Raw genomic sequence first — 16566 nt, 5'->3', positions numbered from 1 at the left:
GGCTGATATAGATCATTTAACATTCCTTTGCTCTCCAAATATGCCTCTCACGATTCTCTGGATATATCTCTCACTCACCACCCAAAGATATACCAAACATGTGAAAGAAAAGCACTAGGCCTACAACAATCAGTTGGACTGCAAAATGCAGCAGTATTTTCCACATGTGAAATGTATTCAACTGATATTGCCAGTAGTGCAGTTCGAACTGTGTTAGAGGTAGTCATTTACTATCACATGCAATTTTGCTCTCCATACATTCCCACATAAATCTCCACAACTCAGGAAACTCAAATGTTAGGTACTGGCAAAACCACTAAGCACTTCATTACATGACTATACAAAGCTGTCTTGGGACCTTCATCTAAATGGCATCGGAATCACCATCGCACCATTGTCAGTTGACCTCCGCACTAAGATGCATGCAATTTCATAGACGAAATGCCACCTCAGTCTCGCCACCAGTAACAGGAAATATGTTTCGACCAATGCATCTGTCAGAGGGCCAACGGCCAGCGTCCCCGCTGGCCCAATTACAATGTCCCTGTCTGCTGACGTGATTGTGGCGGTCCAACCACGACATCTGAGCTGGCAGAAAGGGAGGGATATAAGGCTGAAACTCACCTGCACTCAGCTTAACACAACCGGTGCCACCATGAAGCCGAATCTGCACATCCTACTGCTGATGTTTCTACTTGATGACATCCACAACCCACACAGTCGTGGAAGCAACTAACGGTAAGCCACTCTCTTACCCATTTCTATCGACTCCTCAGGAAATAGAGGCCCCATCATGGACCTGGCAAGGGGTTTGGAGACCCTGCGCCAAACATATTTTGTGGGTCCCTGTTTAGAATTGTTCTCAATGTAATATCTAATGACAGCTCTAGGATTCCCTCTTTGGCCAGGTCACTGACACTGCACAGGCGCACTCTACTAAAGTCGACATGTGTTCACATCTCATAATCAGGGATAGTGATGTGTGCATTAAATTTTATCACACAACAGCACCTCATCATCAATATCACACAGATTGATCTCTGTGACACCCTCACATTCCTCACATGCTAGGTCCTGTTGTGATATCAAAGATATAGCTGCATGGATATGTCATGAAACTGATAACACCTTCTCCCCTAAATCTCTGTAATTGACTCTCACACATCATCCACATTTAAAGGTAATGTCAGGTAAATGGGATTCCAAGTAATCAGTGTCAGAAACATTCAAAGGACACAATATAAAGACTCTCTGCAGAATAGATATGCCTCTATCAGGTGGATCCTTGAAAGGTCAGGGACCTGTGCCACAGTCCACTTGGCACATGCCTCAAAACCTCTATGTGCACAGGACCTATGGATTGAAGTATATCAGGGACCAACAGCATAACCAAGTGCCATGCATATGTGCAAAATATGTAAGAACAAGTCACAACAGTAACAGTATATGTCACACGTTTAGATAAAGAAGTTGTAAGGTATACACACAAAAATGGACACGTCCATAAAAATGTCTAGACACGTATGGCAATTTACACTCTCCATGTGTGGATAAACAAATATCCATTCCATTCCAAAAATCTTTATTTCGATCACAGATCATAAAAGATACATAACATTTATACACAATTAAAATGAATTAAACACGTTGTGATCCAGTAAAAACATTTTAAAACAGAGGGTGGTATAAAAACGGTATATAACTTTCAAAGAGTCTTTTTTTTTTTTTAAACAAGTCTATTGGCCCAACGGCTTCGAGTGAACCACATGGAGATTAAAAATTTCGAGAGGGCAAAGACTACAGTGGGGGAGAGGTCTGACTTTAAAACTCTGTAAGCTGGTTGGAAGGATCTAAAACCCAAGTTCCTAAGTAATGGGACTAACCAATATTTCCTGCTCCTGTCATAGCCCTTACAGAAGAAGACAGCATGAACATCATCCTCCTTCGGATTCGCACACACTGGGCATGTTTTTGTGGTGGTACGGCATGACCAGGACGCTGTGAATGAAGCTAGAGGGAGGGTTCCGTATCTCCATTGCAGGAATAATTTCCTCGTTAGTACAGGAGACATGGCGTCTAAAGTTCTTTCGAGGCAGTAAGAGTCTTTCACTTTTAGGAACAAATTTGTCAGGGATTCCTCACGAGAGGCGTCGATAGCTTTTGTGAGCATCAATTCATGGTATGCTCTCACCAGTACCTTTTTAGGAATCTTTAGGCAGGTGTTTGAAGGATCCGTCCAAAGTTCCGGGTAGCCCATCTCCTCTAGCATTCTCTTAACATAAACCAACCACGGGATCCTCTTGGCATTCCGAAGCTCCAAGAATTCCTGCATCTCCTCTCTGTAATTTATAAGATCTGGGCTACACCACAGATGCCTCCAAAATGTTATGGGTTTAAGTCCCAACTCCTCTGTTATAGATCGAATTCCCAGGTCCAATCTGAGGGGAAACAGTGGAGTGCTCTGAGGGAGGGCAACGACCTGTCTCAGAAATTTATTTTCAGTTGACTGTAGTTTGTGAAATTGAGTATGTCCCCACAGCTCACCCCCATATGTGACGCCTGCACGGGCTTGGGTTTTATAGATATGAATAATTGGGGTTAGTGGGCAATAAAGAGATTTATTCGCCAGACGCATAGTGCCACCCGCCAACTGGGCCAGTTTGATGGTCACTTTAGTCTGGTGAGTCGTCCACGTTAGATGTTCATTTAATGTAATCCCCAAGTATTCAATATTATGCACGCGTTCTAGTTGGACTGTGCCTAGCCTAGGTGGGGCTCGGTTATGTGGATTAGGATTCAAAATCATAAATTTAGTTTTCTGAGGATTGATTTCCAATCCTCGTTCAGAGCAGAACTCTAAAAAACCGTCTAAGATGCGTTGGATCCCCATAGGGGATTTAGACAGCAGCAGGGTGTCATCTGCAAACATAATTGCTGGCACCCTGCTGCCTGTCAACTTTGGGGCATCAGTGTTGGCAATCCTGTTTAGGTGGGCAACAACCCCGTTCACAAAGAGGCAAAACAGGGTCGGTGCGAGCACACAACCCTGTCTAACCCCTCTGCGAATGGGGAACCTTTCGGTTAACTTGCCACCTCTGCCACACCTTACGCGAGCGTAGTTGTTAAAGTGTAGTCTCATCAGAATTGCCAGAATATCACCAGGGACGTTCAGCTCTTCCATGACTCTCCACAGTCTCGCTCTGGGTACCAAATCGAAGGCGGCACGTAAATCTACAAAAATAGTATACAGAGTGCCGCCCTCGATTACCGCTGTTCTCCAATAAAGGAGATTCAGCCTGAAAATCTGGTCTATAGTCGATACACCCTGCCTAAATCCTGCCTGATAGGGAGACAGGATGTTCATCTCTTCGATCCAGGCCTGGAGCCGATTCAGAATCAATCTTCCGAAAAGTTTTTGGGATATGTCAATCAGACTGATAGGTCGATAGTTGGCTGGAAGCAGAGGGGATCCCTTTTTGTAGATTGGGACCACCTCTGCTCCCAACCAAGTATCGGGTACCTCCATTCCCCCCAGAATGGCATTGAATATCAATGAAAAGTAAGGTGCCCATATCCCTGGTTCCTGCTTGAACAAATCCCCGGGCACCCCATCAAGTCCCGGGGCTTTACCAGCAGCTAGGCCTTTAATGGCCTCCCTCACCTCTTTTTCAGTAAAGGGAATCCCTGCGGGGCTAGGTGTCTTTGGAATACCAACTCTATTTTGGTCCCCCCCTCCCTCTGCGTACAATGCCTCAAAGTGGTTATGCCATACCGTAGGGGCTATGTTGGGCTCTATTGCGGAGGATAAATCCTCCGTGCCATTAGTGACTATGCGCCAAAATTTGCGGGAATCTCTGTTTGTTAGTGCTCCCACTAAATTTTCCCAGTAATCATGGTCCCATTCCGCCCGCGCATTCTCTAGGAGGTTTTTATACAATCTTCTCCTAGCACAGATTTCTTCCTTGCTAAGGCGTCCCTTTATAGCGAGTAACAAATGGGCCTTGGCTTCCCTACAAGCGGCATTATACCAAGATGTCTTGGGCGGGGGGGCTTTCCTTTTCCCTGAGGATGAGAACAGATCCTGCTCTAAGGCTTTGGTGATATCTGCATGTATTTGTGCGAGCATTCCTCTGCTGGCATCATCTTGTATCTCAATTCCTAACTGAAAGGCACTCTCCAGAAATGGGATAATCCTTTCATATAACTTCGGTATCCCATCTAGACTGTTGGCCAGTTTCTCCCACTTGACTTTCCTCCGATTATTTTCAAGCAGGAGCCCCTCCTTGTCTTTGCCCGTTTCGTAAGATGTAACTTCACCCCCAGGCAGGGAATAAGTCAATTCTAAAGCATTATGGTCACTGTCCATTCTTTCGGTGACTTTAAAATCAACTAATGATGGCCACATGAATAGTTTAACCATAATGTAATCCAGTCTAGATTCACTACCTGTTTTGTTATAGGTATGAATACTGGGTATGTCTGAGTTGCAACGGCCATTGCATGCCCTTAGACCCTGGTTGACAGTGAGAGCAGTTATCTGCAGAGCCAAAGGAGTCCAGGCCCTTGGAGATGGTGCCACCGTTTCAGGGACGAACCAACATGAATCTTCCTCATAGGAGGGGCCGTCACGTAGTCCAGGCAGTGGTTCATAATGGGAGTTAAAATCATCTCCTACAAGGCAGGCGAGTTCAAATGGAATGCTATCCAAGAGCCGAGCTAATTCGTCTATGGTGCCAGATTCTTTGTGCATTGGCACTGGTCTTGAATAAATGTTAATAACTAACAGTTTCATAGAGTCTGGCCACTCAAGTAGAACAGCCAGTATGTCATCTGAGACTGTCTCTATACAGGTAGCTTGGCACCCTAGGTCCGTTGCTACCCAGGTCGTGAGTCCCCCTGACGGCCTACCCCTTCCCCCCCATTTAGCGGCTTTGAAAAAAGAGGCAAAGCCCGGAAATAATATTTCCTCGCGCGCCCAAGTCTCTTGAAAAAGGAGTATATTTTTGGAGCTAATGTAGGAACCCCACTCTGTACAGTCTATTTTATTTGCTAGGCCTGCCACATTCCAAGAGATCACTGTTATATGTGACCGTTCGCTAGTGGCAGGCCTGTATAAACAGAGTTATTGGGGAGAAGCTCTATGGGCGCCGATTGGTTTGTGGGCGAGTAATTCGTATCCGAGGGCATATTAGTAGGGGGTGAGATAAGATCCGTCATGCTTGAAACCTGACTAGGTTCAACTTTATTCGGTGCCTTGGTATGTATATCCAGGGCTGGGAGTGTGTTGATCTCGATCGTGGGAGATACTTGTAAAACACTCCCCTCTTCTGCCGACTGTCAATCTACCATTTCTAAACTACTATATCTGTTGTGGGTAGATAGATAGGCTGGGTAGTGCGTTCTGTGCGGGCCAGGAAGTCCTCTCCTGTAACCACCCCCCCCTCCTACTTGTAACTGTTTCCCAGCCAGCCTCATCCCCATACGGAGAGAACTGCTCTATTTGTCTTCTCCTGTGTTGTGGGTGGACATTATTCTCCCTAGGACAATTTTCCCAGCCATCTAGTAGCTCTTGGTGATGCCCCCATCTGTGGTCCTCTAAGTTATAGGTGCTTGAGGGGTAAAAAAAGGAAAGAGGAAGTGGTTGAATGTTGCTGCCAAAATCCTCATCGGAGGCCCAATTGCAGATATATGCGGCTGTATTCGGGTCTCTAAAAGTGACCAGGATACAGTCTCTCCTAATGGATTTCCTGGTGTGACCCACCCACGTTGCCCTCCTAGCCATGGAGATGTCACTGATTGTTCCTTCCTCTCGGGAGTGGTCTATTTAGAGAGAGCCAATTAATGACTTTGTTCCTAAGTGAAGTAATGGATTCAAAAGTAGGAGATTTTAATTCCGGAACCCCCGCCAGAACTAAGGTGTAAAGTGCAGCTTCTGGGGGGAGATTTATAGGCTTGTGTCTACAGTTGGTATTTGGTTTCTCTTCAGTAATTGGTGGGTCACCTTTGGCATTAGTTGTGGGCGGAGCATTATCTTTTGGTGGGGGAGCTATTTTAGGAGCGGCAGTTGTTAATTGTTGTGTTGGCATAAGAGCCTTATTTGCACTTGGAGGTTGCGGAGTATTGTTGGGTGTGAATTGTAAAGGTTTGGGGTTTGTGGGTAGAGGGTTATTATTTATGACTATGGGAGGTCCATTATCCTTAGCGGGCTTAGGTCCTAGTCCCTCATTTGCTGTTTTCGATCCGCTATTATCGAGTTTCCTTGAGTCAGCAAGTTGCACAGTTGCTTTTTCAATGATGACTAATCTTGCTTCGATCTTAATCAATGTGGCCTCAAGGGGACTCAATAGGGACCTAAGGAGTGTGCCTATGTCCTCCAGTGTGATGTCATCGGAGGTGATATCTACTGGCACAGTATTAATAAGCTGTGGTAGTGAGGTTGTATTAGTAGTTCTAGAGGGAGTTGACATTCCCGACCTCTCTGGCACGGTAGCAGAGGTAGCTCCTTTCCCCTCTTTGCCTCTAGGTTGTTTGGGTTTGGGAGATTTAATCATGTTATCTTCTTTGTTTTGTGGCCCCCCTTCTTTTTTGATATAGCCCCTTCTCTAGCCCCCCTATTACTATCTATGTTGGGTTCTAAAACTTTAGTTGGCTCAGTAATCTCTACTAGTATTGATGTTGCTTGGGGAATTTGGATATTAGGTAGGGCCATAAGGCTCATGTCCTCAAAGTCACTCGGGACCTCGGTGGTAAACTCTGGGTTTATGGTTGGAGTGCCTTGAAGTGGGCATGTTGCCTGGGCGGTGCTACCACTTGATGCCAAACCGGGTCTAACTTCTGGGGTTCTAGCTTGGGCCATTGGGCCCAGTGAAGATCTCCGTACCCAGTCTATTTCTTGGGAGATTCTTCGCTCCAGGACCTCGATTTCTTCAATCAGGAGAGAACCAGCTTTAGCAAAGTAGGTGTCAATAGGGCCTTTAACAGCTCCGGCCGCGGCTAGGGCGGAGGTTTTGCTTCTGGTTTCCCTGGTATTCATTCCGCAGATGTTTCACGTTCTAGATATGGCAGTACAGAGACAGGGCCCGGACCGGACTCTCACGTACTCGAACGGCCTCAAACGGCCCGCTCTTTGCCCGGTCTTCGCCCCGTGCTCCGTCCCGCGCGCGTCCCGCGTCGCGGTAGAGCTGAGACCAATAAAGTAGGAGGAGGTTGGGGGCGTGGCCGCCGGGGGAAGAGGCACCAGCTGTGCGAAGCTGAGGCTGCTGGTCCTCGCAGTCCCCCGGTAGGCTCTACGCGCTGTGCACTTGCCTGTGGGCTCAACCTGGGAGCGCGTTTGCTCTTCACCGACTGTGGAGCCGCTCACACCAGGGAGGACAGGGCAAGAAACAGATGAGCGGCACCCGCGGAGCGGGTGTCGCGAAAAGTAGCGGGATATGCTGGGGAACAGGCAGCAGGAGTCTGTCTTTCTCTCACGTAACGCTGGTGAATCCCAGGAGGCACCCACTCAGCCAATGGACCCAGGCGATGTTCTGCACGGAGGCTGGGGGCGTGGCCGCTGGGGGAAGAGGCACCAGCTGTGTGAAGCTGAGGCTGCTGGTCCTCGCAGTCCCCCGGTAGGCTCTACGCGCTGTGCACTTGCCTGTGGGCTCAACCTGGAAGCGCGTTTGCTCTTCACCGACTGTGGAGCCGCTCACACCAGGGAGGACAGGGCAAGAAACAGATGAGCGGCACCCGTGGAGCGGGTGTCGCGAAAAGTAGCGGGATATGCTGGGGAACAGGCAGCAGGAGTCTGTCTTTCTCTCACGTAACGCTGGTGAATCCCAGGAGGCACCCACTCAGCCAATGGACCCAGGCGATGTTATGCACGGAGGCTGGGGGCGTGGCCGCCGGGGGAAGAGGCACCAGCTGTGTGAAGCTGAGGCTGCTGGTCCTCGCAGTCCCCCGGTAGGCTCTACGCGCTGTGCACTTGCCTGTGGGCTCAACCTGGGAGCGCGTTTACTCTTCACCGACTGTGGAGCCACTCACACCAGGGAGGACAGGGCAAGAAACAGATGAGCGGCACCCGCGGAGCGGGTGTCGCGAAAAGTAACGGGATATGCTGGGGAACAGGCAGCAGGAGTCTGTCTTTCTCTCACGTAACGCTGGTGAATCCCAGGAGGCACCCACTCAGCCAATGGACCCAGGCGATGTTATGCACGGAGGCTGGGGGCGTGGCCGCCGGGGGAAGAGGCACCAGCTGTGTGAAGCTGAGGCTGCTGGTCCTCGCAGTCCCCCGGTAGGCTCTACGCGCTGTGCACTTGCCTGTGGGCTCAACCTGGGAGCGCGTTTGCTCTTCACCGACTGTGGAGCCGCTCACACCAGGGAGGACAGGGCAAGAAACAGATGAGCGGCACCCGCGGAGCGGGTGTCGCGAAAAGTAGCGGGATATGCTGGGGAACAGGCAGCAGGAGTCTGTCTTTCTCTCACGTAACGCTGGTGAATCCCAGGAGGCACCCACTCAGCCAATGGACCCAGGCGATGTTATGCACGGAGGCTGGGGGCGTGGCCGCCGGGGGAAGAGGCACCAGCTGTGTGAAGCTGAGGCTGCTGGTCCTCGCAGTCCCCCGGTAGGCTCTACGCGCTGTGCACTTGCCTGTGGGCTAAACCTGGGAGCGCGTTTGCTCTTCACCGACTGTGGAGCCGCTCACACCAGGGAGGACAGGGCAAGAAACAGATGACAGATGAGCGGCACCCGCGGAGCGGGTGTCGTGAAAAGTAGCGGGATATGCTGGGGAACAGGCAGCAGGAGTCTGTCTTTCTCTCACGTAACGCTGGTGAATCCCAGGAGACAAATATCTAAATTGCACACATCAAATATTCATCCTACGTCATAGGGAGAAGTGCAAGCTAAATGATGTTGACATTGGCCATGCCAAGCTAAAAAAATACTTACCATATGAAATACCACCCAATGCAATGTCAGCCCCAATTGGATTTTATCCCACATATCCATCCATTGAATATTTCCCCTTGTCCTGTATGACTCCAGCAAGGTCAGATCACACTAACTACTTCGAATGGATCCTCAATCAGTGTAAAACAAACACAACTGTTGTTACACATCCCAAAGTATCCAATAACATTAAATGGGTAGAAAAGTAATGCCAGGACAATGTGTTATAAACAAAGCAAATGTTTAATTTTGTAAACATATTAACATGTACTAAACCAAAGATCAGTCCATTTTTATATTGCAGGGTCTAGCACACAGCTGTGCCACGAAACTTGCCCTTCATGACACTGCCAGCGAACCTCCTCACAAAGGGGCTTCCATTGGGAATGGCAGACCCCTCAAGGATGTTAGTTGGGAGGGGGCGTGGTCAGTCTTGGGAGGGGTGGATCTGTTTTTGAGAGGGCAGCCCTGACCTTGAGAGGGCTTCTTTTGATTTTGGGAAGAGTTTTAGTTTTCTTAGAGGTACGGCTGGGTATAGTGGTGGAGGGATCAGGTTTCTCAGGGGTGGATTTGGGTGTAGAAGGGATGGGTTGAGTTGTGGATAAAGTCATTTTGGCTTTGGGAGGGGGGCAACAGCAAGTTTTGAGATATATGTTTGGTTGACACATTTTGTATTCACCTAGCACAGGCATTAGCATATAGTTAACACACTGTGTGTGTCACTCTCACATGCTAAGCACCACACATACATGAATACACACTTTTGTAGTCATCTATTGACTATCATCAACCATGGCCATGACCTACACTGACTAAGCCAGCCCACTAACATCATGTAGCCCAGGGCCATCCTACATGTGCTGTGATGTGAGCTACTATGAAACACAACACCCTATTGTGACCTTCTGAAGGGTAAAATACTTATGCATGACTGCACAGACGCCTATTCCACCAGGCCCACTGACTTGATGCATACAGGCTGGTACCATAGTATAGACTACATTTTAAGACTTAAGTCACAATGAAAAGGCTGGCATGTGTGTCACTGAGAACATTATCTCTGGGAATGTGTGGACATGTGGACTATTTAATGGACTATTTAATGGGGTATCATATTATGCCTGATTGAGTTTGTGTGGTATGTACTACCATCACAGGACACATCTTTTGCCATATGTAGCACTGTTACAGAGCTGACATTCAACATACCATTGTATGTCTTGTTTGGTTGATTGTAACAAAGTTGGTGATTCACATATCAAAATCTCTTCTGCAGGAACTAACTAGCTGCACAGTTAATGTGTCACATGTGCAATAGGGCTGTATAATAAAATCCTTATTAATTAAAAAGTGACAACAGACCTGTGGGAGTAAGGTGTGTGTCATTAGTAAACGTCACACATTGACAATGTGGGTCAATGGAAAAAAGTATCAAGACAGGGGGTTACCACAGTCACAAATCCAAATATAGTCCTTGTAAAAGCAATCAGGGCTACTATTGGTTCGGAAACCTCATTTTGGGAACATCCAAGAATCTGTAGCTCTACAGGGAGATTACTCTGTGCATCCGTTATATTGCCACAGTAATTCTGCTTCAGCATGGGCCATGCCCAGACTGGGCACAACTCATTGATAGACCTTGCTCTCTGCATTCTGATATACTGATACAACATCACATTTTCACCACTTCAATACATAATAGTACATCTTGTGACCATCCAATAAGTAACTTCAAGGTTGTGTGGCACTCTGAAGTGGTCTGTGAGATATAGATACCTGTATTATCAATAGGGACTAGCATAATTGTGAAGAGACTCAGATTAGTACGTATTGGGGTAAACCATTTGGTTTGATCATGAAGCCCTCACCCACCAACCTGGTTGGTGGCATGCTTCATCATCGGGCCCACCCAGTGACACAGAATGTGTCCCGGGTGTGCTACAATGCCTGATTACAACAGTAACAGTATTTTAATCACTGGGCCTCTGTTAGCATTAAAAAGGTTGATGGATGTGTAGGAGTATGGATTATGGCCTCCTGCATCCAGGTGTGGTCTACATGTTTTAGCCAGGCCTTTATCTTTGAAACTGGCTTTCCTCAGGACCAATAAATAAGTGGTGGTGCAAACTATATTTAATTTTTACGGGATAGTGTGATTAGATAAAAATGTGTCGCACTCGCTAAGGTGCGCTATATGTCTGAGGGGGATTCCCTCTAGCATTAACGGGCTAGTAGCTGTTAATGCTTCCTGGGATCACCTGGCAGAGGTGGTGACTGAAATTGTCGGTCTGGACCTTCATAGAACCTGTTGTCCTGCTGCGGTACATGAATATATATGTTCATTCAACACAACTAGGATCTAGGGCTTATTACACAAAACACATCACAAGGGTGATGTTAAATATACAATGTAAAGAGCTCGACAATCCATTACATGATTGTCCTTTGTAGGGACCACAAAATGTTACAGTAATCTGAATTAACTCTGGGACTCAGAGGCACATTGTAGCCTGTGGGAATGGAAAGAATGGAGTTAAACAGAGTAACAAATCTATGTGAGATATTTACCTGCACCTTTGGTGAGCCATAGAGCTGGCCATACAGGGAAGAAGTTCTTCAACCAGTTTCTCTGGAGAGAAGGCAGGGGCCTTCACACCTGCTTGGCCTGGCATGATTGCCCCCAGAGGTGGAAAACAGCAGATATGGAGGAGGTGTTGGTAGCAGCAGTATATGGAGGCAAGTGAGTTATTTTTCAAACTGCAGAATGCATGTATGCCATGTATGCGGTCATCAGCATAGATGGACACATCACCAACGTTTACCTATAGCTGTGCCTGCCGTGGATGAAACCGCTCACCATGCAGTTGACTTCCGCCACTGGCACGAGGCTCAGAATGTTCTATATGGGAGTTCAATCTGCCGCCATTTTAGCAACTGGAACTATAGTATTGGTGTCTGTTAACTGCGTCATCACCGCTACAAATATGTTGTAACATGTTTGCATGGTGTATTACACCATTTCTCTATAATTTGCTTCACACAAACATCAGTGTACTGCATTACTGTGCATAAATTCAATATTACTACGGTACACTGTACACTGACGGTGATGGCATTTTGTAAGAACAATTCAACATGTACAATATTAAGGTGCTCATGATACATTTATGGATGTGTAATGTCACATTTCTGTTACAGACACATCTGAATACCAAAATGGGAATTATAGGTGGCTGTTGGACAGTAGACAATTATTATGTGAATTATGTGTAATGCTTTCTGAAGCAGTTATGTTTTGTCACATGACTTTTGACTTACTCTTTATATATGTTACTCTGAAGACTGACCAATGTTCAAAATTGCTTTCACACCACACGTAGTTACCCTGGAAGAGGGAGGAGATGACAGCCTCCAGTGTACTACCCATTTCCAGACATTCATACCATGGAAGAAAGGGATGTCATCAAGAAGGTTCATTTGAAAAGGCAAACAATACAGAATTTATGTCATCAGTTGGAGCCTACTCTGCTTCCTCAAAACACTAATCCCACTTGAATCTCACCTATTGTGAAATTTATGGCAGTATTGAATTTTCTGGCTAAAGTTTCCTTTTAATACACTGGCTATATCTGGTGGTATTTCACAGCCAATGTTCAGTAGTGTACTACAAGAAGTGCTTTCAACAATGATGAGACACATGGACGGCTACATCCAGTTCCCCAGACATGAGGACTTAGCCAATGTGAAGGTTGACTTCAATGGATTTGGTCGCATCCCACATGCGGTTGGGGCCATTGATGGCACCTATATTGGCTTAGTACCACTTCAAGCCAGGGAACATGTTTACTGTAACAGGAAGCACTTCCATTCTATCAATCCGCAAGTTGTCTGCTTACCGGATTTAATCTTCTCAAATGTCTGTGCTCGGTTCCCAGCATCAGCCCAGGATTTCTTCATACTACAGAACAGCACCATACCCCAGCTGATGTCACAACTACTACCAGAGAGGGCCTGGCTTGTTGGTAAGTTTGATCTGTCCTAACTTTGTGTGGGTGATGTCAGGTACTATGATCAAAAAGTCTGTAACTTGTTTTTGCACTCATGTTAGTCTTCCCAGTAGGAGACTCAGCGTATCCTAACCGTCCATGGCTGTTTGTACCACTGAGGAATACAACTACACCAGGGGAAGTAATTTTCAATGAGGCCCATGGAAGGTCACGGCGGCCAGTGCAGTGGGAGTTTGGGCACCAAAAGGCCAGATAGATGCCTGGACAAGCCTGGGGGAGCCCTCCTCTACTCACCCGGGAAGGTGTGTCAAATCACAGTGACCTGCTGCATGCCCCACAACATCGCCCTGGGATCGGAACATCCCTTATGTTGCAAAAGATGGAGATGTCATTGGGTGAGGATCCTGAAATTCCAAATGATGATGATAGTTGTGAAGAGGACAGAGTTGTCTTGCATCATGATCTCATCAACAACATCTTCTCATGAGTATAAGTATGTTGTGAGATGTCATGACTTTGACTCTTATCTCAACTCTTGTTGTGATGATGTGAAAAGTATGTTTAGGGAGAATATTAGGAAGCTAAAGCTCTGGCAAATTCTGGTAAACTATATTTGTGGAGGAAGGGTTTGACACATGCTCATTTTGTTAGTGTTTCTTTGTTTATGTTAGATTTTTATCATGAACTGTGTTTTCTAGATGTTGACTATGTGAATTGTGTTGTGTGCATGGTTTCATAGCTGATCTCTTTGTTTTGGTCTGTTTTAGGCACCTTCACAATGGCATCTTCATTTGGACATTTCAGAGGTGTGACATTAGGAGATAATGATGCTGTTTGGATGTCCAAATTGGACATGGATTGTTTCGGGAATATCTGTCACAGACTTTGTGTGTGCAAAACCTGGACTTGTTCCTTGTCGTGTGGTGGTTCTAATGCAACATGTGTGCCAATATGTGCTCCAACAAAATGTTGTTTTCAGCCCAAATCATGCTTATCTCTCTTTACATTGGCTAAATCCTTATTGTGTAAAAATTGTATATAGCTGCTGATGTGTCTCCTCATTGTAGGCCAAAGTGCTTGTGGCACATCACTGACAGACATTTGTCCGTGACATTTCACCAGATGCAGCAACACTAGATTGGAATGGCCCTGTGATCAGAAACTGTGGTACTGCCATATATCTATTTATTGGATTGTTGGCTTGGTCTGGTGGCTCAATGAGCTAATGTGTCCACTGGAGGGGCCTGTGTTTGACTTCATGGTCACAGGTTCAAATCCCAGTCAGGTCCACTCAGCCTGTCATCTGTCTGAAGTCGATAAAATAAATATCGTTGGGTAGCAATAAACATCTGTTATTCAGCATCAAGAGGCCAATGGGTGAATGTGCATGTTTTGCAAATACCCATGTTATGTCTTTGGTTTAAATGAGGAGGGATTCCTTTTGTGAGGTAGGTGAATTGGCTTTAGCTGATGACATAGACTAATTTTATTTGACCTATTCAATAGGAAATGTTCGGTTGTGTCCCCTCCTGTTATGATGTTAAGGTCTGCACCTGGAAATGTTACCATGACACAGAATATTTGAGTCATGTATGATTTGCTATGTTTCTGATATAATACCAGCCTATGATTGGAACAACAGAATAAACATGTTATAAGAAAAGGCACTAGTGTATATGAGTTGATGTGACATGGTTGTGATCCTGAGCTAAACATAGTATACATGCAACATATCCATGATTATAAGAGTAGCTTGTTTTGGTATTGTAAAATTCACATGGGAGGACATATATACATTGGTAGATGTGAGATTTACTACAGCAGACAATGAGTTTGTTACTTGTGTATTTATTAAAGTGATAAAGGTGAAGATCTACATTATGCAAAACCAAACATAAAAAAGTGAAGTAATGAAATGAAATGAAATGAAAAAGAAATTTATAAAGCACAAGACATTCACCCGAAGGTGTCAAGGCGCTAGCTCAACAGACAAGATATATCGGACCGTTTTAAAACCACATCAGAGATTAAAAAGCTATGTCTTTAACGCCTTCCTGTAGGCCAACAGGTTTGTTTCTTATTTTAACCTCAGTGGAAACGAGTTCCAAAGTCTGGTTGTGCTGACCAGAAAGCTCCTACCACCCCAAGAACACTTTTTGAACCTGGGGACTGCTAGGTTATGGGCATGAGCTGAACCAAGATGGTGGGCTGGGATGTATGGCTGCAAATTCTGTTTAAAGAAGGTAGGCCCTGGACCATGAATGGCTTTAAAAGCAATACAGAGAGCCTTAAACTCGATAGGTCTTTTCACTGGTAGCCAGAGTAACTCTTTGAGCACCGAGGAGGCAGATATATATTTTGGAATGTTCATCAGTAGTGAGTTATGATGAATAAAACTCATTTGCAGATGCCAAATTGACTGAAGTCCAAAGTCCAAAATACTACTCCCATCATAAAAGGCAAATTTTCCATAAATAGTCCACAGAGTGAAAGCATTGCACACACTGGAGAAAATTAAGGTTCAGGTTTCTTTCAGGCGGTGATGGGTGTCTTGCCATCGGCACCTCCTGGATTTTTGCATGGACGTCCCTGCTTGCGACTGCGGAAGGGATCCACTTCTCCAGAGACAGGTGTGTCTGCAGCATGTCTTCCTCTGAAAGGGCCTCCCTTCCTGTGACTGCTGCAGATGTAATTGGGCCAGATGTAGTTGGACAAAAGGAAGCGGTAGATGGAGGTGGAAAAGCCCTGCAGAGGGTTGTATTGATATCCTGCAGCACTCCATTGAGCTTGCCCATGTTGATGTTGTGGGTGGTCAGCTCCTGGTGTATTTCCCTCTGCAGCTGCTTCATCACCCGGATTTCCAACAACGCCTGGCCCATCACATCTTGAGAGCCCTGATGGCCTCCCAAGTCTTGGTTGATGGTGGCCTGGGTGTGAGTGGTCCCAGTGGCCTCATTCAGCGGGCCCACAGTACCCTGCCCACGAACACTAGCCCCACGGGCCTGTGCCCTTGGCCCAGAGTGCAATCTCCCACTGGGTCCTAGTCCCTCTGTGACTGAGCTGGTGATTCTCATCTCTGAATTCAGCACTCGGGGCACAAGATAGCAGTGACTGTGCTAGGTACACAGGTTGGGGAGACAGGTGTTGCTGAGGGCTGCAACTGGGGTGGGAGTTGTTGTTGTGGGCACAGTGAGACTCACTGTTTTTGTTTGCCCAGGCTGATCAGATGGGCCAGGACCATCATCCAAGACCGCAGGTTCAGGAGTGTTTTCATCACTGAGGGCTTCATCTTGGAGTGTGAGTATGTTTGATGGCCATGCTCTGGGTAAGTGCTGTTCCAGTTCGACCTGCTTTGAAATACAGAACATTGTTAATGGTGTCAGTGTGGTAGCTACATCCAAATGTTTTGTGTCACAGTAAGTAGAGAGCTAGGAAAAACAAAATAGGTAGAGAATACTTTTGTGATATATTTCTGTGGTATTGAACTTGTTAACAAGAGATCAGGAGACATTTAATACATGTACTAGAATTGAGAGGCTAATTAGATGTGCTAATATATTGCATTTTGGATTAAGGAATGAACATGACATCTCCTAAACATTTAAGGCAACACAACAGAGAAGTAACATG

General features: G+C 46.2%; 1 protein-coding gene and 1 pseudogene across 3 annotated transcripts in view; both read right to left on the bottom strand.

The window, feature by feature from the left end:
• ACVR1C (activin A receptor type 1C) overlaps positions 1 to 16566 on the bottom strand; it is a 675408-nt gene that overhangs the window by 190745 nt on the left and 468097 nt on the right. The gene's annotated exons all lie outside the window — the stretch shown is intronic.
• On the bottom strand, positions 15469 to 16304 carry LOC144825325 (uncharacterized; annotated as a pseudogene).

The sequence above is a fragment of the Lissotriton helveticus genome, chromosome 3_1 (assembly GCF_964261635.1).
Source record: "Lissotriton helveticus chromosome 3_1, aLisHel1.1, whole genome shotgun sequence".
Taxonomy (NCBI): Eukaryota; Metazoa; Chordata; class Amphibia; order Caudata; family Salamandridae; genus Lissotriton; species Lissotriton helveticus.
This window is presented reverse-complemented; position numbering and strand designations above follow the sequence as displayed.